Below are 27,423 nucleotides of genomic sequence, written 5' to 3' on the forward strand. Positions count from 1 at the left end.
ATAAAGAAAGATTAAAATAATGCCAATTATATCACAAGACAAAAGAAAAACAAAGAACCTGTATGGTATATGAACTTTCAGAATTATCTACAGGCCATTTTTGGTGATCAAATTGAGATTTGTGTCTTCTGAAAATTTTCCAGGATCCCTTAGATTCTATATTCTAAAGGAACTTGTGGGATCCTCTACTAGTCCATAATAATCCCAGTTGGACCACAGAGACCATCTGCTTTGCAAATCCAGTTATTTCTAGTACCAGAACTGCAAATCCAGTTGTTTACACAACTCAAAAATAATAATAATAAAAAAAAACCCAAATGAGACACAGGGCTCAAAGATAGATGATGCTGAGCTTTTAATATGAGGAGTTTAAAAACAACACATGAGAGAGTAATATTTTAGCTGGGAAAAATAAGCTCAATGATGCCTCCTTCTGAATCCATTTCTTCATCCAGTATCTAGGGGGGGAAAAAACAGAGAAGGAAATAATTCAACCAAAGGTTGAAAACTGATGTCTAAGTGTGAGATAGGGTGGGATTTATGCTTTCTTATCCTTAGAGAAGAAATGGGAGCAGTAGGGAATAAAGGAGAAGATATGGCCTGGTTGCTTAGTGAGAAACAGTCTTGGTTGGAATGTTATCCACGGCTTTCATGTAGTGGTTGCATTTGTCCTGTGGATCCCTGTATTCTCAGTGCCTGACATAGTGTAGGCATTCAATGAACATTAGTTGATGTGCTCACTTTGGTAGCACATATACTAAATTAAACATTAGTTGAATGAATAAGTAAATGAAATCAGGTGGCATATATACAGAATTTATTCTGAGATAGCATGCTCTTTTATATACCATGGAGAACGTGGCATACAATACACCATACTAACTATAAATTTGATACTAAAGTTATAATGGATACAAAGTATGAGGCTGGGTTGGAAGAATATAAGATGAAAGATACAGGCCGGGCGTGGTGGCTCACGCCTGTAATCCTAGCACTCTGGGAGGCCAAGGCGGGCAGATTGCTCAAGGCCAGGAGTTCAAAACCAGCCTGAGTAAGAGCGAGAACCCGTCTCTACCATAAATAGAAAGAAATTAATTGGCAGACTAATATATATAGAAAAAATTAGTCGGGCATGGTGGCACATGCCTGTAGTCCCAGCTACTCGGGGGGCTGAGGCAGGAGGATCGCTTGAGCCCAGGAGTTTGAGGTTGCTGTGAGCTAGGCTGACGCCACGGCACTCACTCTAGCCTGGGCAACAAAGCGAGATTCTGTCTCAAAAAAAAAAAAAAGATACAGAGAGGATTTTAAGATAAGAGAGTCAGGGAAATGAAGAGGGGGTCATGTAACCAATACTTACTTAGGCCTCGGATTGTGGAGATGAATCAAAAATGTCGGGTTAAAACATAATGGGATGCATGCATGTCAGGCCACAACTAAAGGTATCACAGCACTTCATAGCAGTTTTGCAGTCATAGTCATTTGTACAACGGTGGATCACTCTTTTATTACAATTGGTGGAAATTTTAGACTGTTGCTTAGAGGGCTGTTTGCCAAGAAGGAGCCTAGATTTGGTTTGGCGTGAGTCTTGATTGCTACTCTGTTGCTTTTTCTCCGAAGATTGTATAAATCCAGGACACATTCCTGGCTTCTCCTCATCTATGAAAGAAAAAAGGAACGGTGAAACTTTTTACCTTCTTTGTATTTCTATAAAGATTTGATTTTTTCCCATAATATGTCTATAATCTCCTTAATTATGCTCTTCAATTAGTTGATTTCTCTCTTTAAAATGTCTTAAAAGCACCATAAAACACTACCAAGTATATTTTTAAGGTATAATTATAAACTGGCTGTTACACCAGGTCCTACCTACTTACTATAATAGTTTGGTGTATATGATACATGATAAATATGGAATAAATATATAGTTGGAATATATATTTGGAATATTTATGTGCACATTTGGAAAATATTAATATATGTTCAGAATATATATTTAGAATATAAAGTATATGTATATGTGGAATACATGCATTTGAAATAAGTGGGGGGGGCAAGAAATTACTTATACAATAAGGAAAGATGTTTCAACTCATATTTATTCATTTTAATGGAATCTTGTTACTGTTCTATATGAAATTAACAAAATATTTTGTACACATGCATTTTTTAATCACCAGAAGTATTCAAATATAAGCTTACTTGAAATATGGTATAGGAAATCTAAATTGTGTGGATGATCAACAGATGTATTACCTTTAATTCATCCATTTACTCCCATTTAGTCACTAATTTCTTATTTAAAATATTTATTAATAAATATTTATTGAGTGCCAATACTGTCTATGTCAGAGTTAACACTGTAGACACAGCAGTGAGCAGAATAAATCAAAAAGTCTTCTCTTTCACAGAGTGGGCAAAATAGATAATAAGGATATATTAGTAAATTTGTAGTATATTAGACAAAGACTACTGCTAAAGAGAATAATTAAATCAATGGAGAGCCCTAAGAATTTCTTGCAGTCCTAAAGGCCTCTAATTCTTTAACCCTGGCAATATGAACATTAATCTACGTAAGTCAGCTGTTTTCTGGAGTTTTGCACACTATACATCTTATCTATTCACACTTACTGCCATTTAAGAAGCACTTGAATAAACATTTACCAAGGCCAACAGAAATAGTGTTCCTCCTTTACATGAGGTTAATTAGGTTATAAATTTTTATTTAAATGTAAGTGAATATTATCAGTAATTAATGATTTGCAGGAAGCATTACAAACTTTCATAATAATTCTATGGCACTTTGACACTATAAAAAGTTTAACATGTGAATATACTAATTCCTGTTGTTCATTATACCATAGAAAACAATGGACATAAAAAGTAAAAATACAAAAAAATATGGAAATTAAACAAATGAAACTTACTTGGTTGTCCGAGTTGACTTTCTAAAGGAGAGCAAAGGAAAAATAGAATTATAAAATCAAACAATTATGAAATTAAACCTAAAATTTGCTTTCCCTTTTCTCTATTACCTTTATTTTCTTGTGAGAAGAGAATAACAGAATTAGAGAATCTAAAGTTTGAGAGCAGCTTACGATCTTTTTTACAAAAGTGCTATACTTATTACAAGGTTTTCTTTCATCAGTCTGTTTAATTCTAGAAAAAATATGATAAAATGTCCCACATAGCTCATTCTGCCATGACATGTTCTTTTACTGAGTTTGTGCAATCTTCTCGACTATCCTGTATAATTACTCTTTAATTGCTAGTCAGGTGACAGTGATGTCTCTTACCTGCCTGTCCCTTGTTCCATCTTTCTTGTATGTTCCTGGTTGTGATTTCAGATGACACATATTTTTCATTACTTTTGCCCATTTCGCAATGTACTCAGTAACTAATTTCAAATGAAAGTACATCTCTGCTCTTTCAATAAACATAACCTTTTTTTTTACTTCTCATTTTTTTAATTTTTCATATTCTACTGTATTATCTTTTCTGGCAGGCACGGCTAGTCCAAGTTCTCTTCCACTTTTTCTGCGCTAGCAGGACTCTTATTTTATTTGGGGGAGCAATGTCCCCAGTGGTTCTCAACTGAGAGCATTTCAGAAATCTTTGCCAGCTGGTGTAGCTGTCACAGTACTGGAGCGCCCTGCCAATATTCGGTGAGTGGGTCAGGGCCACTAGGTGTCCTGCAATCAGTGGGGCAGCCCCCAAACAAAGATGAAGGAACAACAATATAGGAGCCTGCTTACCTCCAGACTTCCTGCTATATGAAAAAATGAAACTGCTATTTGTTTGAGCTACACTTGGTCAAGAACTCTATTAGATATAACTGAACATATTTTTCAACCGATAGCCCTCCAATCATGAACATCTGTCCTCTATTTCATCTCGTTCACCAGATAATGCAATCGATCTCATGTTCCACGTAAGGAAACAGATACCAGAAGAAAAGAGATGACCAGGATCTCACCTTGCCCTTGCTGATCCTGGTCTTGCCAAACACCTGGGGGAGTAGAGAATACAATGTAGAGTAAGTACTTTCTCACTGCCTACTCATCTTCCTTTTAGCAAATCCTAAAGCAACTTGATAATGTGTTCCCTTCACTCTCGAGCAATGACTACAGCAAGTGATTGGAGCACACAGGGGGTCTCCTCTGTTTACAACACTAAAGCTGCATGTTATATATCTTCCCAGTGAATATATAGCATAGAATAAATAGTCTAGCATGATAGAAATATTCTGTTGTGCTATTGATTTTTCATTGTTTAATAGGGAATATTATTTCATCAACTATTCCATGGATGTATAAGGCAGAATAGATTCTTCTTCATCATGGTCCCAATCCCACACTTATGGGTCTAAAGAAATAGAATAAGAGTTTAAAAAAAAAAAGAAAAACTTTTACTTTTGGAATGATTTTAGATTTCAGAGCGGTTGCAAAGATAGTACAGAATGTGCCTGTATACCTTTCACCTTCTCCAGATTACTGCCCTCGGCAGTGACCCTCTGACATGTGGGTACAAAAGGTTGGCCTCCTTGCCCCAGATGAAACTAACTCTATGGAACAATTTATGCCCCAGACTTCAGTCTGTGGTTAGACTAAGCTAGTTTCCATGTGAGACCATGTTTTTGCTTAGATTTATACCTTACCTACCCTGCTTCCTGAACTCTCCCCTATGGGAGAACTCTCAATAAATATTTTGAAGAACATTCCCATTTCAAGCTTGGCTTCTGAAGACTCTGACCTAACACAGTCCATCACTTTGAGTTCTTTTCCTCTTCATAACTCCTTCCCACCTCCACACATAGGATCCAAGCCCCCTACACTCTCTATGCAAGAGCAGAATCTAAAGGGGCAGAAAAAGAGGCTACCCACCCATGGGGATCAAAGACAAGAAAAGACATAGGGGGCAGTGGATAAGCTAAAAAGGATAGGAGGATTGGCCTGAGAAAGGATTCAGAGGGGAAGCTCTCTGCTCTCTGCATCGTTTGTTCTCAGTATCAGGGACTGAACCCCTAAGCCTTGGAGGGAACTCACTCCCAAGGCCCACCACCTTATGAAATCAGTATTGGCTAGACCAGGGGTCCTCAGACTTTTTAAACAGGGGGCCAATTCACTGTCCCTCAGACCGTTGGAGGGCCAGACTATAGCTTAAAAAAATACTATGAACAAATTCCTATGAACACTGCACATATCTTATTTTGAAGTAAAAAAACAAATGGGCAAAAACACCCGCATGTGGCCCGCGGGCCGTAGTTTGAGGACGGCTGGCTAGACTGTGTTCCTTGAACTTGACATAAAAGTTGATAAAATATCTGGGCTTCTGTACATAAGACAGACATTTTGGTGGCAAAATTTTGGAGGATGCAACTGTATAAGGAAGGGGCTGAGGAAGAAGAACTAATCAAATACACTAAATAAAAACAACCTAACAGATAAGAAATCAAATACACTAAATAAAAACAACCTAACAGATAAGAACAGATTTAGAGAGAGTAAGCCCACAAAACTATAATAGAAAAGCATTTCCAAAGGAGGAGGACACACAACAGTGCCAACTGCAAGCTCATCTTGACACTCATTGCGTTCACTGAAAACCTTGAAAGCTAGTTTTAATCGAGAGTCGGCACTGGAGAACAGACTGCTGTTTGAAAAGTAGTTACTAAGTGGATTCTACAAATCAAGGATATTTTGTCAAGAAGTTAGATAGTGAGTTGATAGCTAGCTAGGTTTAGGGTTAGGTAGAATTAGTTTTTCTTTTTAGATAAAGGAAGGTCTGATTAGAGGTAAAGGGCAGTTGCCCAGGGAAGTAGTCAAACTAGATGTGAATCAGGGAAAATCAAATATCTACACAACCAAGCATCCTTGAAGGACAGAACCTACAATAATTTGGGCTAGCTTTCATTATGTTGTGGTTATGCATCTAGAGTTATTAAGTTTTATTATGTCATGTGTGATGCTAGGCTGCCACGTGGTGGTGATTGTAGATATAGCTTCTATTCTACCCACTTTATACATCATCCTTTTTCTTGATATCAATTGCAACCATTTTCATGGTCCTTTTATTTTGTTGTCAACATGGCTTCTTAAGTTTCTTTTTTGAGTAACATATAACACTGAAAGAAAATATACAACCGAATATACAATGCAAATTACAAAAAGGAATAGTAGGTAAAGTAACAAGAATCAAAAAATCGGTTATAAAACCGAAATACATGATTTTAAAACTTAGCTGAAAACTTTGAAATGACACCTGAGGTTAAGTTATAAAATATATTAACTTTTAAATTATGTTTTATATTATTTCTATGTGAAAAAATGGTATAACTTTTTAAAATAAGGAAATTCATAAGGATAGAGAAGTGCAAATGATATGTTTACAAAAGTTACTAATCTTTTCTCAAGCACTAATTTTTCATATTCGTTCTAGTAATACATGTAATAACTGCAAACCTAACTATGAAAAAGCCATACGATTAAGTATACTTCATTTTTGCTCACTTAATCTGACTTCTTTAATCTCTTTCTATTTGATTCTAACAACTTAGTCATTGTATTAATCCTACAGGTCCATGTAATATGTATAATTTGTATTACATAGTCTATCAGTAAAATGTTGAATTTAGTATTTCTTTTACATACTACCTTACTAAGTATATATGAGCCTTCCTTTCCCATGAAGATTGTTTCCTAAGGGCAATAAGTCACATCACATATTTCTTTTGTATCCTCTACATAATAGATATTCAATAAATACACACTTAATTTAAAATGAATAGATTAAAGGAGATTATCTCTAAAATTCTATAGAAAAAAATGCCTCTTTGACCAATGTAATTATTTAAGATTCTAAAAATTTATTTTATTGACCAAAGTGACAAATGTATTCATAGAAATTGTCCTTTGATTAATTCAATTAACTATTAGATTCTATTCAAAATAAGCCAAATGTCTCCCTAAAATTTCAATACTACACGACTAAAGTAATACAGCAGGCCAGGCTTGGTGGCTCACGCCCATAATCCTAGCACTTTGGGAGGCCGAGGTGGGCGGATTGCTCGAGGTCAGGAGTTCAAAATCAGCCTGAGCGAGACCCCGTCTCTACTAAAAATAGAAAGAAATTAATTGACCAACTAAAAATATATATACAAAAAATTAGCCAGGCATGGTGGCACATGCCTGTAGTCCCAGCTACTTGGGAGGCTGAGGCAGGAGGATTGCTTGAGCCCAGGAGTTTGAGGTTGCTGTGAGCTAGGCTGACGCCACGGCACTCACTCTATCCTGGGAACAAAATGAGACTCTGTCTCAAAAAAAAAAAGTAATACAGCAAGACACTTGGGAAGGGTAAGAGAAATTTTAGAAATATTAATGTGCATTGGCTGTTAATCTGTACTATTGATTAAATTTTACTATTTTTTTATTTCAGCATATTACTGAGGTACAAATGTTTAGGTTACATATATTGCCTTTGCCCCGCCCAAGTCAGAGCTTCAAACATGTCCATGTCCATCCCCCAGATGGTGCACACCACACCCATTAGGTGTGAATATTCCCATCCCCTCCCCATCTCTCCCACCTGCCCAACACCAGATGAATGTTGCCACTATATGTGTACATAAGTATTGATCAGTTTATACCAATTTGATGGTGAGTACATGTGGTGCTTGTTTTTCCATTCTTGTGATACTTCACTTAGTAGAATGGGCTCCAGCTGTATGCAGGATAATACAAGAGATGCTAGATTATGAGAATGGCTTTTATCAAAAAGTCTCTAAACAATAAATGTTGGCATGGATGCAGAGAGATAGGAACACTCATACACTACTGATGGGACTGCAAACTAGTACAACCTCTGTGGAAAGTAATCCGGAGAAACCTCAAAGAGCTACAAGTAGAACTACCATTTGACCCAGCAATCCCATTACTGGGCATCTACCCAAAGGAAAAAAAGACATTCTAGAAAGACATCTGCACTAGAATGTTTATAGCATCAAAATAGTACCATTAATTAGAGAATTCCCACCACACAAAAAAAAGTGCCTAAGTATGTTAAATATGTCAAGCTTTTGAGGCTTGTCATAAATGATTGCTTTGTTTTTCTAAGTCATCAAAATGTATATAAATTATCTAGATTGCACAACAGTCTTCCATGTCTATCATGGTACAATTTAATATGCTATCCTGCCCAACCCTTCCTTTCCTACCCTCAAAAAAGGCCATATGATGCATTGCACACTCTCTGGGGAAACTGATCTTTAAATTTTGAGACAGTATAAGGAAAATCTGGTTGGTGTCTCACAAATGAGCAGACACCATTTTTTATTCTGTATATTTAGAATGAAGTCATGAAAAAACTTTATAAAGACATCTTTGATCATTCCAAAAAAAAAAAATAGTACCATTGATTAAAAAAATTGACACCCTACATAATTGATAGAGAAATCAATAGACTTAAAGGACAAACATGAAATTATGGTTTAACAAATTATCTAAGGTGAATTGCTATGTTGGAATTGGGGTTGATATCTTAATCTAGTTCTGTTACCTCTTGTTTTCTATGCTCTAGGAATAGAAAAACATGACTGAGGAAAGACAGTCTAGTTACTAACATGTCCACTCACCAAAACTTTACCATACCTGTCATCATATCAAACTTACCTTGGGCTTGATGGTCTTGCTGGGCTGTACTAAAAGCCAGCAGGGTAGCTAAAAGAAAGAAGTAAAACATCTTTAAATCAAAGTTTTACTCCCCTCTCTTCTGAACAAATTTGGCGATCTCATTTATATAGCTCACAGAGAACAATTACAGCATTGCTGCTAACAGGAACACCCTCCCAAGGCTTCTATCAGATGAAGTTGCTTTAACTGGAACATTTCCTCTCTGACTTATCACCAATTTCATTGTGCTCTGTTATTAAAATTGTCAAATGATATGTGGCCTCTGCTGTTTTACTTAACTGTGATGAGAATACAAACAACAGAAGATTAAGATAACACAAACTAATCCCTTGATGATACAGAAACTATTTCGGGGAAGGATCTAGGAAGAACTTTCTGGTTTGTAAGTGGAGGATAAAAACAATCACTAAGGAGCACCACAGAGAGTCTATAATGGAGAGACTCACATTAATGTATGGTATCTAATTTAAGATTTAATTTAGTTCATAGAAAATTGATAAAAAAAAAAAAAAAGTAAAGATGCATGACACGTTATGCATTCCCTTAGCAAAAATGTTGAAGTTGTGGAAAGGGTCCAGGAGTGGGGGGTGGGGTCGTGGCACTTTTTACAGCACCTTGGAAGGGAAATTAAGACCAATTCGTTTCAATGGAAGGGAATTTGGGAGTAAAAAGAAAAACCTGACTTTCTTACAAACACATGAAAAGTGAAATCCAATGATTTCTATGAATTCAGGACTTGGCTCTTCCATTTATTATCTCTTTGAACTTCAGCATTAAACCTGAGAGAATTGAACTAAATGCTCACTAAAGACTTATCTTTATCTCACATGCTGAGGGTTTGAACAAAATTTCTAAAGATAGAAACTTTATCAATTCTCAATGAAAAATTGCCCCTCAAAAAAGACCATTGTACTCTTCACTTTACAAGGGTATATAAAAAAAGAATAAAGTAATAAAGTATAATTATTTAATTTTTTTAAAAAAGACCATTGTATAGACATTAGAAAAATGCTTGATTGAGAGAATACAACTAGAAAGGAAAAACTGCTGGGCACGGTGGTTCACGCCTGTGATCCTAGCACTCTGAGAGGCTGAAGCAGGAGGATTGCTTGAGGTCAGGAGTTCGAGACCAGCCTGAGCAAGAGTGAGACACCCCGTCTTTACTAAAAATAGAAAAAATTAGCCAGGCATGGTGGTACGCACCTGTAGTCCCAGCTACTCAGGAGGCTGAGGCAGGAGGATCACTTGAGCCCAGGAGTTTGAGGTTGCTGTGAGCTAGGATGACGCCATGGCACTCTAGCCCAGGCAACAGAGTGAGACTCAGAAAAGAAAAGAAAAGAAAAGAAAGAAAAGAAAAGAAAAGAAAAGAAAAGAAAAGAAAAGAAAAGAAAAGAAAAGAGAAACTTTCCCTTTGATCCAAATAATAGAATACAAGAGTTAAGGGTTTATGTTCTGAAGTCAGATGTAGTTTCAAAGTCTGCCTTCATCATTTACTAGTTGTGTAATGTTTACAAACTAGTTAACCTCTCTAAGCTGCATTCTCTTCATCTGTAAAAGAGAAAAAGTAACAATTAACTCATAGAATTTTTGTGATAAATAATATTACATGTATAAAGTGCTTATCTTGGCACATCATAAATGTTCCATAAATACTAGTGATAATGAAGATGATAATAATGATATGGATATTCCTTAGGATACATGCATTTCTTCTTTTGTGTATTTACCGCAGGATGAAACAGACATACTGACAGCATGTAATTAGTATACAAGGGGTGTGGGGCAAGTTGGTCAGACAGCCAAGCAGAAGGTTAAAACCAGAGACAGGCTCCAAGGCAGTGGGGGCAGTGTGTTTGGAATGGGGGAGGGAGACACTGGCAGAAAAGAACCAGAGCTATTGCAGAGAGAAGGTAACGTTGCCACCAATAGGCTTTTTTATTTTTATCTTTTATTCAAGGAATAAGGGCAGAAATTAGATGACAAGTAGAATAGTCAGTGTCAAGAAGAGAGTAAAGAGCAGCATAGTATTAAGAGGTGAGAGATTATGGTGGGGCATAGCAGCACACTGCAGGATGGCAGGGTAGGTGCAGGGAGCAGTGACCAGATGACCACTGTGCTATTTTTAGAAATAACACAAAAGTAGTCTTATGAGGGAATAGAGCACCAGATATTATAAACATAGACTAATTTCACATTATAGTTCCACTACTGTCTTCTGTTAAGTCCTGTATTCTTATATTAATGTGTTCCTTGGGTGAATTTCTACAAATATATTATAGCTTTATCCGAATATCTATTTTGTTCTTTTGAATTTCTTTACTATTCCGAATAGCATATTTATCAAGCATTTACATTAGGCATGATTTTGGCTAAGCAATTTATCCCTACACTCATTCCCTACAAGAAATTTCGTACGTATGTACTATTATTATTCCCATTTTGCAAGTGAGAACACTAAGACCTCTTCAAGGTCACATAACTAATGATCAGTGAGATTCATACTCAGGCAGTCTGATTTCAAAGCCCCCAGCATCTTAGCCCTGATTTTGGTTATGATTGAGCATTTGAATTAATTAATACTGGGTATAAAACAAGCTAGAAAGAGAGAAAAAGGAAAGAAAACTGGTATTTATTAAACAATTGCTATGTTGAGATAGCAAGGCACTACTCCTCATTTAGTCCTTGTATAATAAAAAACATGTAAGATGGGTGAAGTGTTCCCCATTTTTTTTCTTTTTATTTCATCATATTATGGAGGTACAAATATTGTTAAGGTTACATATATTGCCCCTGCCACCCCTCCCCCCTGCCATGTCAGAGCTTCAAGCGAGTCCATCCTCTAGGTGGTGCGCATGGCACTCATTATGTAAGTATACACCCATCCCCTCCTCCCCCTCCCGTGTTCCCCATTTAACAGGTGAGAAAATGGAAACTCAGCAAGGTTAGTTGCCCAAATTTAAATGTTAACACACTATGATAATAGGACACCATCCAAAATATCTGTGGCTTATTAAACTCCTTTCTCTTCCTGCTGAAGTCTTTATAGTTTTCCTGAGAAATAATTCAGACAACACTCCTCACTTTTCTGAATGAAAATACTAAGTAACCAGACTGTGGTTCTTTGGCCTGATTCACACAATTTGGATAGGAAGAGTATTAGAATTTCAGTTTAGAAAATTTTAAAAGCTGTATTCTTCAAAGCAGTATAAAGACAATAAGAAAACCAGTAGTAGAAGCTGGGGAAACCATCAGCTCACCTTGGCACTGTGTGTTTCCAAAACCAACATTAAATGCCTTTAACTACGAGAGGAGAGCTTGATTCTACGTGGATTTTCATGAGTACTGGAATCTTCCATTTCAAATCTGAATCCTCAAAGGGCCAATTCCTGAAATGTTACTTCTTCAAGGGCTCCATCTAGTGGTGCGAATTTGAGAAAGCGCAACATGATATTCATGGGTAACCAGACATGGTCTTCTAAACTGACATCTACCATTTGTGCTGTCTTTACAAAATAGTATTGTTTCTAGGGTATATGCAAAAATGTACCTATGGTATAATTAAGATTATCTCTCAATATATATGGCCTTTTTATTCTCTCCTTTAAAAAAATCTACATTTTTATTAATCTCATTTTATAAACCTAAACTTTATCTTAAAATGATGAAGCAAAAAATAATATCAGAGAATCTTTTTACCCCAAATCTTTGGGAAAGTGAAGTGAAACCAAGAGTAATTTAATGACTTTCCCGAGTATTTGTTATTAATTATGGTAGAATAATCAAAAAGTAAAACTTGAGTTTCATCTCCCAAGATTACTTTCTTTCTAAGTGCCCTTTGTACTTATGACAATTTGAAATAGAAGTTACTATCTAAATGACCTTGAAGGACTTTTGCCCTATCTGAATGCTTCCTTGAATACAAAACCTTATTAACTTTGCTCTATATCTTCTATTTTAAAATGGTAAGTCTGCATCACAGCTCTTTCGGAATTGGTGAGTCTACAGAAATAATCAGTGGAATGTTACTCATCCTTCAACACTAACTGGTATCCCACAAGGGTCCAAAAAACATAAGAACAGGGAGATAAAGGTAACATTATCATCCGTATTATTTTATTGCTATGGATTATTCATGACCTCCAGCTTCATTCTCAATGACATACAATGCCTCCTCGTTACGAAAGCTTTCCATTACAGGATTTAGAAAAGGCTCCTCATTCAGATTTCTCCAGGTTGTTGAGATTGGCAGGAGAGCCAGTTATTCAAAGAAAGGTTAAAGTAGGAAAGTCAATAACACTAAGTGGAACAGGAAGAGAAACACCAACAACCACTGAAGACTGTCTGTTACTCCTGATTGAAAGAGGAATTTTCTAAAAGAGCATGATATTATTCAAACTTTACTGAGTCTTTTTGATGATCTGTGTTATGCTTCTGTCCTTCCATAAAAGAGTTAAATTTTTAAGTGTGTCTTTCATTTTCTTCTCTTTATACTCATACCACACAGAGCTTCTCAGTTTCTTCAAGGCCAACTACCATATTCCTCCTATAAGAAAGTAAAGGGACTGTAATTATTTTTCCTATTAAACAAAATGTGTTGCTTAAAAGCATTAAGATGTTGAGAGAAAATGGAGTTTCTTTATTGAAGCCAATACCCATTTAAATTAAGTACGCTGAGCTTCCCAATATATCTTCCTAGATTTTTATCTTTTTAACAAATACTTAATCTAAATGTCTAAAGTCTTATTCCTAGGAAGATATAGTCTCTCTTTGAATGAAGACATTTAATACCAAAGGCATAAAAGAACAATGGAATAGCATCTTGTGGTCTGTTCTCCTGCTTTAAAATTGTTACACTCCTACATGATACCTCAGATATAATTATGACATCTTTATAACATCTGAAGTCATAGATTCTTGAGAAAAAAACACAAGTTCACCAACACACACAAAAACACTGTGCTGTGCTGGTTTGGAGAGCTCAACAAAGTTGTTACAAAATAAATGAAGCAAATTCCAAAAAAGAGTTACTGGGCATAAGAGATGTGCCTCAGCACTTTCTTGAGGCAGAGGCAACTAGTATAAATCAGTCCTGACTGCTTTAGAACTGCTTTAGCTGGACTGTAATACTACTCTTCACCTAATTCTAAACACAAAAATCTCCCCCTAGTGGAGAATTTTAATATCATTGACATAACATGGGGTGCATGCAGGCCCACGATTATTATACTGCGCATGCTCGTTTTGTTTCAGTGGAAACATATGATGATATAATGCAAGAGTTCGACATCACTCACTGGGAAGGGATTTAAGACAACACCAGCGATGGGCAGATGTGGATCCAACTCTTTGAAGAACTTCTGCCACCACCAGGAGTCAGTGTCCGAAGAGTTCCTGTCCCAACCAGGATAGAGTACCCAGAGGATTCTTGTCTTGACTAGGGTGAGAGTCCATACAAATAACCTCTAATAAACTCATCTAACTCGCCAGAGTGGACTTGTCTGAATTATTCTTTGGTCTCTCAACTCCATTTCAGGTTGAGGGAGTCGGTTTTTCTATACTGTCCCAGGATTTTCTGGAAATAATTCTTCACTCTTTTTTTTTTTTTTTTTTATGAGACAGAGTCTCACTTTTGTTGCCCAGGCTAGAGTGAGTGCCGTGGCATCAGCCTAGGTCACAGCAACCTCAAACTCCTAGGCTCAAGCGATCCTCCTGCCTCAGCCTCCCAAGTAGCTGGGACTACAGGCATGTGCCACCATGCCTGGCTAATTTTTTTTTGTATATATATTTTTAGTTGGTCAATTAATTTCTTTCTATTTTTAGTAGAGACGGGGTCTCGCTCAGGATGGTTTCGAACTCCCAACCTCGAGCAATCCGCCCGCCTCGGCCTCCCAGAGTGCTAGGATTACAGGCGTGAGCCACCGCGCCCGGCCTCTTCACTCTTTTTAATTCTAGAATGAATAACGTCTGTTTATGGCACACTACTCAGATTCTATCTACCATTAATTCTTCATGATGTCATTTTGAGGTTTAATTTCAAAAAGTTTATATGCAATGTTCATATATTACATTTTGAATAGAGCACAATTTTTACTTAATGGCTTCACTTGTTTTTATAATATAGAGATTTGGGGTTTTTTTTTCTTTTATTTATTCTTTACTGTGACAGCTGAGTCAACTTAGCTGACATAGTGACAGTGACCCTTTATGCTGAGGGAGAGAGAACCTGGTGTTGGAGTGAATATGGGCTACTCAACAGAATAATTAAAAACTAACAGCAACAAGAAAATTAAAAAGATTTTTATCTCGAGCACCTTGGCTCTGAGAATCAGGTTTGCTCGAAACTTTACAAAACAAGATCTGATCTTATTTTAAGTAAGAAATGCAAAAGAGGCATTTCTGCCATGGCAGAGATAATTATGTCAGTTCACTAAATCCGTTTTCACGCTCTCTCTAACTAGGATCCAGGAAACTGTATTTCCCAACCCCCTTGTAGTTGTCCAGAACTTTTGACTAGCTCTACGCAATGGGTATTAACAGAAGTGACATGTATTATTTCTGTTTTGAGGCAGGGAAAAGCCCTCTGTAATTCTCCAGGCAAACATGGAGGCCTTTGTGCTCAACGGACAAAGCCATAAATAAGATCAAAGCGGCCAGAATCACTGAGTAAGTGCGTGGAAGGTAGAGAGTCTTCAGACCCACAATGGACTTTCTAAATGGGGAAAAGACAAAACAAAACAAACCTGTTGTCTTAAGATACTAAGATTCTGGGCTTGCTGCAGAGTAAAAGCAAGAAGAGAACACTTCCTTCAGACAAAAATTTGAGAATTTAGAAGCAAGCTAAACAGATATGAAAAAGAAAAGGAGCTATATACCCGTACCTATTGGCTTTTAAAGATTGGGCTAAAAAAGAGAGAGAGACTTAATTGTTAATAGATCAAGATTGACTGAATAGAGAATGAAAAGAAAGATCCTACAAAGCAAAGTGGAATAGTTTTCCCAATGGTAGTGGAAAATTATTGAGAGGTGCCCTCTGAAATGATTTATGATTTCTAAGAAATCTTAAATACAGCAATTGACAGGACCACAACAGAGCTAACCATAAAAAAAGATATTTGCAACACAAATTTTTGAGAAGGACTTGTATCCAAATGAAAGAATTTCTACAAATCAATAAAAGTGAGATAACCCATTCAATAATAGGTAATCCTGGAGGCCTAGTCCACTGCTTCAGGATAAGAGCTGGACTACAGAGATTTTTCTGCTTCCCTTGAAGTAGTGCAATTGACTCATGGCCTGAAAAATTCAGAAGCCAAAATAAAAAGGATGTTTGAGGGAAGAGAGAGCTTAGAGAAAGGGATATATTGTTCCTCACCTGGACTTGGAAGAACAGACTATGCTCCCAAAACATCAAGAACTCAACTCAAGAATAAGCTGATAGAAATGTTCTTTATCTTGATCTTAGAGGTAGTTACACAAATATATTCATATGTAAAATTTTATCAAGCTATATAATTAAGATCTATGCACTACAGAGATGTAAGTTGTGCCTCAATTTAAAAAAAAAATGAGTTAATTACTTAAAAGAATAAGGTAAGAGTAATGTTCCAGATAAGGTAACCTTGGAGATGAGAGAGAAGCCTCCTCTAGTGGGCAGGATTCATAGGCATAAAGAATTTCACTATATTCTCCCAGTGAAACCCAGCACCAAGATAGCCTACATGGACCCAGCGTCCAGGCCAGCCCCTGGGTTCTGCACCACAGGCTTACTCCAACAGACCCAGGGTCCAGGCCTGCCCCAGTAGACTTAAATACCTGGCTGGCCTCCACAAATCTGGACTCCAGGACCACTGCTGTTGACCCAGGCTCCAGGTCAGCCCCTATGGACCCAAGACCCAGGACCCAGGCCTCCAGCTTGGCCCCTGTGGACCCAGGCTTTAGGCTAGTCCTATGGACACAGCTCCATGCCCATTCCTATGGAGCCAGGCTCCAGGCCTATTTCTGCAGATCCAGACAAATGGACCATAGTGCCTGACTGGCTTCTGTGTTCCCGGGTGCCAGACTTGCCTAACTATTGACCCAATAGCAGGCCAGCTCCTCCACAGATCCTGGCACACAACCCACCCAGAATCTGTCAATGGGCTGACTGGTAAAGAGCTTTGTCTGATGAAGCTAGTCTGTAAAGACTGAAAAAATTGTGTATTTCATCAATGCACATACACTAAGGCAAGGCCACAAGGATCATGAATAATCAGTAAAACCCTATTTTGTGGCTACAAAAGTAACCAAATAAACACAAGAAACTGACTTTACAGAAATTGAGATCTATGAACAGCCTAAAAAATAATCATCTCAATGAAGCTCAATGAGAACAAGAGAATACAAATACACAACTAAGCAAAAATCAGGAAAACAACACATGAACAAAATGAAAAGTTCAAAAAAATATGAACTATAAAAAACAGGAATTCTGGAATTCTAGAGCTGAAGAACACAATGACTGAATTAAAAAATACCATATAGACATCAACAACAGACTTGTTCAAGCAGAAGAAAGAGAAGGAACAGAAAGTTTGTTTACGGAAAATAATGACAATAAACTTCCCAAATCTGGAGAGAGAAATGAACGTCTAGATCCATAAAACTCAAAGAATCCAAATAGATTAAATATAAAAATTCAACTCAAATAAATTAAAGACTTAAATGTAAGATCTGAAACTATAAAACTACTAGATGAAAATATATGAAAAAGTTTGACACTGATCTAACCAATAATTTTTTAGCTATGACCCCAATGCACAGGGGAAAAAAAGCAAAAATAGATTTGCATCAAACTAAAAACTTTCTGTACAACAAAAGAAACAATCAACAGAGTGAAGATACAACCTAAAGAATGGGAGAAAAGATTTGCAAACCATATATCTGATAAGGAGTTAATATCCAAAATATGTAAGGAACTCAAACAATTCAATAGCAAGGAAACAATCCAATTTAAAAATGGGCAATGGACCTGAATACACATTTCTCAAAAGAAGACATACAAATCACCAACAAATATATTTGAAAATGCTCAGCATCACTAGTCATCAGGGGAATGCTAATTAAACCACAATGAGACATCACCTTACACCTGTTAGAATGGGTTTTATCAAAAACACAAGAGTTAAAGTGTTGAGGAGGACTGAAGAAAAGGGAATTCTCATATACTGTTGATGGGAATGTAAATTAGTACAGCATTATGGAAAACAGTATGGAAATGTCTCAAAAACTTAGAAATAGAACTACCATGTGATCCCAAATCCCACTTCTGGGTATATATCCAAAGGAAAGGAAATCATTATCCTGAAATGATACTCACACTTTCATGCAGCATTATTCACAATAGCTATTTACGGAACCGAGCTGTGTCCATCAACAGATGAATGGATAAATAAAATGTATGTTGTGTGTATGTGTGTGTGCACGCACACACACACGTGCATGTCTGTATTGGAATGGAGTATTATTCAGCCTTTAAAAAAGAAAAACAATCCTGTCATATATGACAACATGCATCCATGGGACATTATGCTAAGTGGAATAAGCCAAACACAGAAGACAAATACTGCATGATCTCACTTGTATGTGGGATCTAAAAATATCAACTTCATAGAAGCAGAGAAGAGAATAGTAGTTGCCAGGGGCTGGGGCTGGGGCTGGGGTAGAAGTTGGGGAATGAGGAGATAGATGTTGATCAAAGGGTCAAAATTTTCAGTTAGGCAGGGGAAATAAATTCTGGAGATCTGTTTTACAGCAAGATGACTACAGTTAATATAATAGTAATGCACTGTACACTTGAAAATTGCTAAGAGAGTAGTCTCAAATGTTCTTACTATACACACACACGTGCACATACACAAATAAGGATAACTATGAGAGGTGACGGGTATGTTAATTAGCTTGATTGTAGTAATCGTTTCATAATGTGTGTATAGATCTCAAAACATCACATTGTATATTATAAATACACACAATTTTTATTTGCCATTTATACTTCAATAAAGCTGGAAGTGGAGAATTTCACTGCAGAAGGTTAACAGTGATAGACACTAAGATAGTGGTAAAGGTCTGGGGGGCTCCTGCTGGAGATGACAACATACAGAAGGGGGAGCAGAAGACTCTGAATGAAGGCTGAGTTTGCTTGGACCTACCTTTTTTTTTTTTCAAACAGTCTCACTTTGTTGCCCAGGCTAGTGTGAGTGCTGTAGCATCAGCCTAGCTCACAGCAACCTCAAACTCCTGGGCTCAAGCAATCCTGCTGCCTCAGCCTCCCGAGTAGCTGGGACTACAGGCATGCACCACCATGCCCGGCTAATTTTTCCTATATATATTAGTTGCCCAATTAATTTCTGTCTATTTATAGTAGAGAAGCTCTTGCTCAGGCTGGTTTCGAACTCCTGACCTCGAGCAATCCGCCCGCCTCGGCATCCCAGAGTGCTAGGATTACAGGCGTGAGCCATCGCGCCCGGCCAGGACCTACCTTTTTACAAATAAAGATTTCCTGTTCAAAAACTACTATGGAAGATCTCATACCGCATTTAGTATTATCATGCTAGGAAGATGAGGTTCAAAAAGGAAATAGAAAATGAGGTTTCTCAAAAGCCAATGGGAAGAATTCCTTAAGTAAACTGTATACAATGTTTATAAAATTTAAAGAAGTCAGAGCATTTCACATTTCCACTCTCTGAGAGAGTATATATAGACAGGCATAAGTTCACTATTAACTTCTTAAAGGAGATATTTCTCCCAGTTGAGTTTAAATTTGTAATTTGTTGATTATGAACAAGTAGCAGAATTTGATAATTTAAGTTGAAAATAATATTTTTCTTTTTTGTTTTTTTGGTTTTTCTTGTTTCATTTTTCTACCTCTGTGACTGGCAATCGTAATGAAGGAACATTGCCTTTGCTCATTAAATGTTATTGTTCAAGATAAATTTTAAAAACTTAACTATAGAGATATTTTAGTAATATTCTTTTATGTGCAATTATCCTTTTTATTCTTTGAAAAATGGACATGTAAGAGAGACTGTGGTTGGAAAGCAGGGGAATATTTTTCAACTTTGGAGATTCAAGGACCTAGAATTATTCAATTTAAAAATGGCTCAAATTTAACCACAAAAGGTAAATGGAATCTAACTGGGCATCTGAATAGCCTAAATAAGATGGTTACAAGATGACATTGGATAGCAGAGTACTTTGGAATTTAGGGGTTTCCTTAGGATTTTAATGTATAAAGTGTGGGAACTTTTCCTTGAACAATTAATAATAAGAGACATTTTTCTTTTAGTAGTGTTTTTATTGCAAAATTTGGTTTCATTTTGTAACTATAGGATAATGGATTTGCAATGGGGGTTGGAGGGGAGGAAGGTATGCTGACCTTTCTCTATACATTTTGTCCTTCATTCCATATTTGCAATCCTCTGCCCATCTCCCCCTTCTGAGCCCTCTCAGGAGAGGAGGATTTGTTAATCTGATTTTTCAGAACCAAGAATATTAGGATATTAACTAGACCATATTTTAGGGATAGATTTGCTCTTTCAAAATCCAAGTGTAGTACACTCCCTCGTTCATGTACTTCCTAGAGTGTGTCCTCGCCAAGCTCTCTCCCGTGAGGCAGACTGATCATTCTCTCTTCTCTCCATTATTTTGGTAGGTCAACAGTGGGCAAGGGTCCCCTCCTGTGATCAGCCTTCTTGAGAAAGAGAGTCAGAAGCCTCCCTTAGGCCTTTGCACCTGTAATCTTATATCAGATAGGCCCAGAATTTACCCAGATAATTTCAAATGTTACACTGGGAGTTTTCCATACCCATATTTAACCTATTGGAATGTTGTTTAAACTACATTGTCACTTATGCTAAGTACAGTCAAGCTGAAAAGAGTCAATAAATATTGACAAACCTAAGGAAATAATACACAATTGATTCAAAGGATTTTTGAGAGAGAGTCAGAAAGAAAAAGAAAAAGAAATTCATGGCTCATGTGGCCAGACATGTGAGCAGTGATGGATTTGTCAACATTCTTGAGAGATAAATTGAAGAGTTAACCAAAAGCACATAAAAAAAAAATCAATTAACAAAGGATTATAGGAACTGATATATAGCTGCAAAAATAAAAAATAAAAAAGGAGTCAAGTACTTGAATTTGGGACAATTATGGAATTCTCATGGGCAATTCTGTCAACCTGTGATGTTTCACCTTGTGTCCTGACCTTGGTTCTTAGGTTTACATTAGATACAAGTCCACTGGGGTGTGCCTTTCTTTTGTCTACTGTTCTTTTCACGTAAACTCCTAAGACAGGAACTGTGAGGCAAAAATCTGAGTGGCAGGATCCTGAAAGACTGTTTTAATGATACCTAAAGCCACCAAATCTCACTCCACCTTCTTAGAATACTTCTTTAGCAATCTTTCACTTCTCAATCCGTGGTAATCTGGATTCTTTCAGTGCCATTACTCCAGTAACATCACTCTGGGAAGGCCACTCATCTTCTCCTCATGTGCTGAATATTCCGCCTAGAAACAGAGATGCCCTGTGATGCATAAGATAGCGACTCTGCCTGAACAATGTACCGACTGCAAGTAAGACTTACTAGTGCAGCTGCACGTTAAGGGCTAAACTGTGACGATACCTCAGATCAGCAAACATCAGTGGGACAAGCAAAAGGACCATCACAGCTGTCGCCTTCCTTAACTGCAGCTTTGTTTGCCCTCAGTTCTATCATGAGAAGTAGGGCTCTGCTCCTCCCTCATCTTTCTCCAAAAACACAAGGTGTGTGAAGAACAGGTGGTATTTCCTATCGACTTATTTGAAGTACCTTGAGGGCAGAGATTGTTGTCTGTTTTGCTCACTAATATGCCCCAAATGCCTAGAAGAGTGCTTAGCACATGGTAGGAAATCAGTATATAAGTATCAGTATATCAGTATATATCAGTATATCAGTATATAATTTCACATAATGTTAACCATCAGAAACTGAAAGCTCAACTTCCAGGAAAACACAGATTAATGACACAAGTAATGAAAGAGGTCTTGCATTCAGCAATCTCTGATCAATACACAGAAAATTCTTATTTTTGCTTTCCTAACATACTACTTACAATCCACTAACCTACCAATGTATATTTAGCCATCTGCCAACCCCCCCCCAACCTTGTACCAATGACAACAATAGAAGACCTGTCCTTCTCTTGATAATAGATACATGTCTTCAAAGAGTTAGATACTTTGGGCCGGGCACAGTGGCTCACGCCTGTAATCCTAGCACTCTGGGAGGCCGGGGAGGGCAGATCACTCAAGGTCAAGAGTTCAAAACCAGCCTGAGTAAGAGCGAGACCCCGTCTCTACTATAAATAGAAAGAAATTAATTGGCCAACTAATACATATAGAAAAAATTAGCCGGGCATGGTGGCGCATGCCTGTAGTCCCAGCTACTTGGGAGGCTGAGGCAGGAGGATTGCTTAAGCCCAAGAGTTTGAGGTTGCTGTGATCTAGGCCGATGACACTGAGACTCTGTCTCAAAAAAAAGACTTAGTTAGATACTTTGTTCCCCTCACTTTAATTGTAAAAATGAAAATAAAGAAATTCCAAGTGTTCAATTCTTCTGATAGGAGCCATGAACATTCTGCTATGGCATGTTTTAACAGTTACAGTTTTCCAAGCATACCTTCAGGAAAATATTCCAATCATCATGATTTTTTTTAACTCATGTCTTTTCAGCAGTACATTGCCAAATGTTTTTTGTTTTAATGTCCTTCATGTAATTTTAATGATTTTGTTTTAGTATAATCATTTTTTAAATTTCTGTCTCTTCTGTCTGTCTTCTCCATGAAAGATAGCAGTATCTGTCTTGCTCAACACTATTTTCCTGACACATTTTGTCTGGAACCTATGAAGCACCAGGTTGAGCTGCTATTGCAGATGGTTTGATAATACTTTTATATAGATGTGCAAGTGTGTGTTTGTGTCCATTTGCACTTTTGGAGAGTTCTCTTTTTTTTTTCTGGACTTATCCCTAAAATCAAAAAGACTGTCAAAATTTGCATTGTATGTAAAATATCTTACATACCATGATTTAATGTAGTAAAAGATGCTGGACTTGAGTTCAAAATAATAGCAGTAATAATAACAATGACCATTATTGAGTGTATATTATGTGATTGAAATAGTTCTAAGCTCTTTCAATTTAATCTTTACTACAATATTTTGAGGGAAGTACTATTATTAATAACATTTTATAGATGAGAAAGTAAGAGATGGGGAAATTACATAATGTGCAATGCTAACACAACTAGTTAGCAACTGCAGTGAAATTTGAACCCAGACTGTCTGGCTGTGTATTTTGTGCTATTAGCAGCATGCTAATCTGGGCATTAAGTCTTTCTGTTACATACTAAGTGTAAATCTCAGTTTCTCCTCAGACTTATTTTTCTCAACTTGAAATTACAATAATTGTCTCAGGCTTGTGGAACTTGGTGATATAATTAATGAACTTGGTGATATAATTAATGAAAACCTTGGACAAATGCAACATGATATCAATTTATACAGAATAGCCTATGATAATTACTGTTTTTTACTCAATTCAGTTTTTCTCTGATTTATGTGTTGATCAGAGTTTGATGAATATAAATATTCTTCCATTACTGGTGTCAGTAATATGTTTTTACCAGCAGTTAAGCCAATAAGAAATAGCTAGAAACAGAGGAAAAATTAATAAGTGGGTATTAGTAAAGATTTCATCAATACAGCAGAATGGACAAATCCTTGAAACAAATCCTTCATAACAAATCCTTGAAAATAAATTTTAAAATAAACAATAAATTCTTAACCAAACTTGGGGGAAAAAAGAAGGAATGTCATTAGAAAACCGGAAATGTTTATATACGTATAAGATAGAAATCTGACAGGATCAAATGGAGAAAGCAAATCTTCATGGGAAGACAGAAACCAGGTGAGATGGCTGATACGGTGAGATTAGTTCCTGAGACTCTGCTAACTCATAATTAGAGAACATAAAGAGGAGTAGGGAGCCAAGGACAATCATCATTGGGGTGACTGCTTAGGAATGGAATGTGAAACAGGCAGGTTGGCCCTGTTTCCACACTCCCTGCACAAACACATTTACACATACACACACATTTACACACACACAGAATCAGCAATAAACAATGCTGCATCTGCTTCCAGACTGGAGAATTCAACATAAATAACTGGGTCACAGAAGCAATACAGTGTTCCAGGTGGTTGGCAACACCCAAAAGGAATGGAAACGTCTTCATTCCTGTGCTGGAAGACTCTGTACTAGTAGATTCCACTCCAACATTGGAGGCAGGGCGAGAGGAATTCTCAAATACAAATATAAACCTCCAGTCAAGAGTAACAAACCACACACAGAAAAAAAAACATTAAAGATAGACACCAAATGGACAAAGTAATTTTTAAAAATATATTAAAAGCCCAGATATTAGAAATAAAATGAGTAAAGAGTCAGTAACTATAGGTGATATAATTGCCTTCTTTGAAAATTCAAGAGAAACTAAATGACAGATTATTTAAATTAATAAACAAGTTCAACAGATAAAATATCACTAAAGTATTTTAAATAATGCCTGACTCTAGTAAGTACTATATAAGTGTTAGCTATACAGCAGTGATCAATAGAAAATGAAAGTTAAAAAAACCTACTTACAGCTACTCGGGAGGCTGAAGTGGGGGGATCACTTAAGCCCAGGAGTTCGAGGTGGCAGTGAGCTATGATCATGCCACTGCATGCCAGCTAGAGTGACAGAGCAAGATCTTGTCTCTGGGAAAAGAAAAAAAAAAAAAACCTGTTTACCTCAGTGTAAGAGGTTCAAAGAAAAAATATAAACATTACTAAAGAACATAATGAAGATGTAGTAAGTGGACTGGTAAGTCATATTTAAGAAGGACAAGAATAAATATTGTAAAGATTCATTCTCTCTGAATTTTTCTATAAATTTAGTGAAATTCCCATCCAAAGTCCCTACAGAATTCTTCCATGAAATTTGCAAACTGATCCTAAAATGAATCTAAAAGTGCAAATAAGTGGTCACTGTGTGCCTCAAGAACCATCATCCCAATTCAAAAATACAGGATTCTAAGATATAACATGAAAAAATATTGTTAAGAGATTTAACAAAATAAAGTGAAAGCAAGAATCCCAGGAGAGAAGCTTGAAATGGGAACCTGCCCTAGGGGTATCTGCTAACCCAGGACAATCTGAGCTTCCATTTGTATAGAGCATGAGGAATAAGGACAGCCATGAAGCCCACACTCAAATTGGACCAATGTAAAAACATTAAATGGGAGACTAATTCACAGACATCCTTCCAGCACACATACACCTGGAATGCAATAAAGGTACACCCTGATTGTGATGGGAAACTACAAACAAATTAAAGCAACCATACAAGCAAACAAAAAATCCTTCCCCTCTGAAAAGTGAACAAATTTATAATAAGTTTCAACCTTGGAAATGAGGGGAACAAGGAAAAATAATGTCCGTGGAGAATCCATAACCACAAAGCAGCGTTCAAACATGTTTGCAACATTAATCCCCAAAACCTCAACCCGAGAATTTGTTTTAAAGTGACACTTTCAGTTGCCTGGAAGAAGCAAAAAGGAAACCTTCCGTAAAGGAAAGCAACTTCAACAGAGATCTCAAAACATACCTATAGATAAATTTCTCACAACAGACAGTTATAAGGGAATCAAATGCACACGTGCACTTAGCATGCATATGTATGAGCAATGAGGAAACGGGTTGCCACCAGTAAAAACCAGGAGAAACAAAACACAATAATCTGCTACGACCTAAAATAGACCATAGGATTTTTCCTGCTTGCTTGGAAAGATGGGAATATAACAGAAAGGGGAAAAGAAAGTAGGGACACCCACGTGAATCAAAAAATACATATTAATTGTGCTTATGTTGGGAGTTCAAGTGCTCTTAATAATAATACAATTAAGACATAGGTCTTGCTTTCAAAGATATTATAGTCTAACTAAAGAAATAATAATATACATGTTAAATTATAGGAGCCAATGATACGAGCCCCCAAAAGAGGAGGAAGAGTCACTGTGGCTTAAAAGACTCAGAAGTAGACAGAAACTAAACTGGGCCTATGTGCACGGCTTCTGAGAAGGCAGGGATTTTTCAGGAAGTGGAGGAATACACAAAGGTGGAAATTCATATGGAGTCCTCGGGTTTAAGAAAGCCCTTGGACTATCACCCAGTACTTAACACGAAAAAGACAGAAAATGCTTCTAAAGGAAGAAAATTGACCAACACCCAGGAAATAGACCAGAAAAGTGCAGGATCACACGTAAATGCAGTGCTCTAAGGCCAATTAATTAATCGGTCAATTAGCTGCTGCTTACAAAACAAGTAAATAGTGAAGAAATAGCCATCAATTAATTGTAAAAAAACAAGCATCTATTATCCAATTGTGTAAGTGGGAAGTATGTTTAATTAAAAGTCAGGAGACCCTAAATTCTCTTCCTAGATTTATTACCGGCCAGCCTTGAAACTTAAATTATTTGGAAATCAGTTTTTATGTTTGAAAACTGGGGAGGTCCGCCCCGCCGAGGAGGGCGGATTCATTCATGCTCTCACTCACGTCCGCGTCACCGCCACCAACCTTCCGAACCGAAGTGGAAAGCCCGTGCCGTTCCCCCAGCACGCAGAAGGGGGCGCTCGCGGTGACCACGGAGGCTCACTCCAGGCGTGGTCCTCCGCCTTTTAATTTCTCAGTCCGAGTTTCATTACAGGGCGGAGAAATCCACAGGGCGGCAGTAACGCTGAGCCGAAAGTGAATGCAGAGTATCCTTCCAGGGCTAGTGTTTACAGATTTCCCTCCCCCAGTTCCGTTTTTATGACGTCGCCGAGGCCGCGGAAGCTGGCAGAACAGGGGCTGTACACAAAGCATGGTAGTGATCGTGCATCTTCTGCAGGAGAACCCTGGTCTAGACCCTTGGCAATCCTCACGGGCAAAGGAGGCTGTAGCATTCTTATCCCCATTTTACAGAAGACACTAGGAAGCAAGAAATCAAGTAAGATTATCTAAGGGAACAGAGGTAGTAAGTGATCTAGCCAGAATTCAAACCCTAAGTCTGTGGTCAATGGCCAGGGTCCTTCCATCACAGAATGCTGAGAACTCTGAATAAAACCCATTTGGCAAAGACAAAACGGCCTTCCTTGCTAAACATCTTCCTCACTGATACAGAATGAGACTTTTTACTGTTTTCTTTATAACCGAAAAGCAACTTAAAAGATTTGATTCATTTTTAGCATAAGACTATATGAATATTCCTTCCTCAGAGTTTCTAGAAAAAAAAAAAAAAAGACTATATGAATAACTTTGCCCACCACTATCAAGTAATGATTTGATAGCTATGGCAATTTCAATTTTAGAGTTTATTTCGGGGCCACTCACATTCCTTTCCTGCTACTTAAAGGGAGTGGGAACATTTCTTCATTGGCTGTAATCTTAAAGCACTTTGAATTAGAAATAACAGAATTTCATTAAAATTGAGTTAAAGGGGGGGGGAAAGGAGGAGCTTTTCAATGAACTAATGGGGCATTTCAAAGAAACTTCTCATCGTTAGGCGATAGAGGAGAGTAGAATCAACAACCAGAAAACTATCAGGAATTATGGCAATTGCACCTGCTGTTGTCTCTTTCTC

General features: G+C 37.2%; 2 long non-coding RNA genes across 2 annotated transcripts; both read right to left on the bottom strand.

The window, feature by feature from the left end:
- Window positions 1-340: 340 nt before the first annotated feature.
- Window positions 341-6,184, bottom strand: LOC142873412 (uncharacterized). Its single transcript, XR_012921478.1, has 4 exons — window positions 3,974-6,184; window positions 2,925-2,945; window positions 1,358-1,656; window positions 341-458 (listed from the first exon to the last, which is right to left on the bottom strand). It is a non-coding gene; the product is annotated as an uncharacterized LOC142873412 (long non-coding RNA).
- A 5,654-nt stretch (window positions 6,185-11,838) lies between these two features.
- Window positions 11,839-26,420, bottom strand: LOC105858381 (uncharacterized). The gene is made up of 4 exons (XR_012921479.1): window positions 26,379-26,420; window positions 24,407-24,520; window positions 21,074-21,230; window positions 11,839-13,227 (listed from the first exon to the last, which is right to left on the bottom strand). It is a non-coding gene; the product is annotated as an uncharacterized LOC105858381 (long non-coding RNA).
- Window positions 26,421-27,423: the final 1,003 nt, after the last annotated feature.

The sequence above is a fragment of the Microcebus murinus genome, chromosome 10 (assembly GCF_040939455.1).
Source record: "Microcebus murinus isolate Inina chromosome 10, M.murinus_Inina_mat1.0, whole genome shotgun sequence".
Taxonomy (NCBI): Eukaryota; Metazoa; Chordata; class Mammalia; order Primates; family Cheirogaleidae; genus Microcebus; species Microcebus murinus.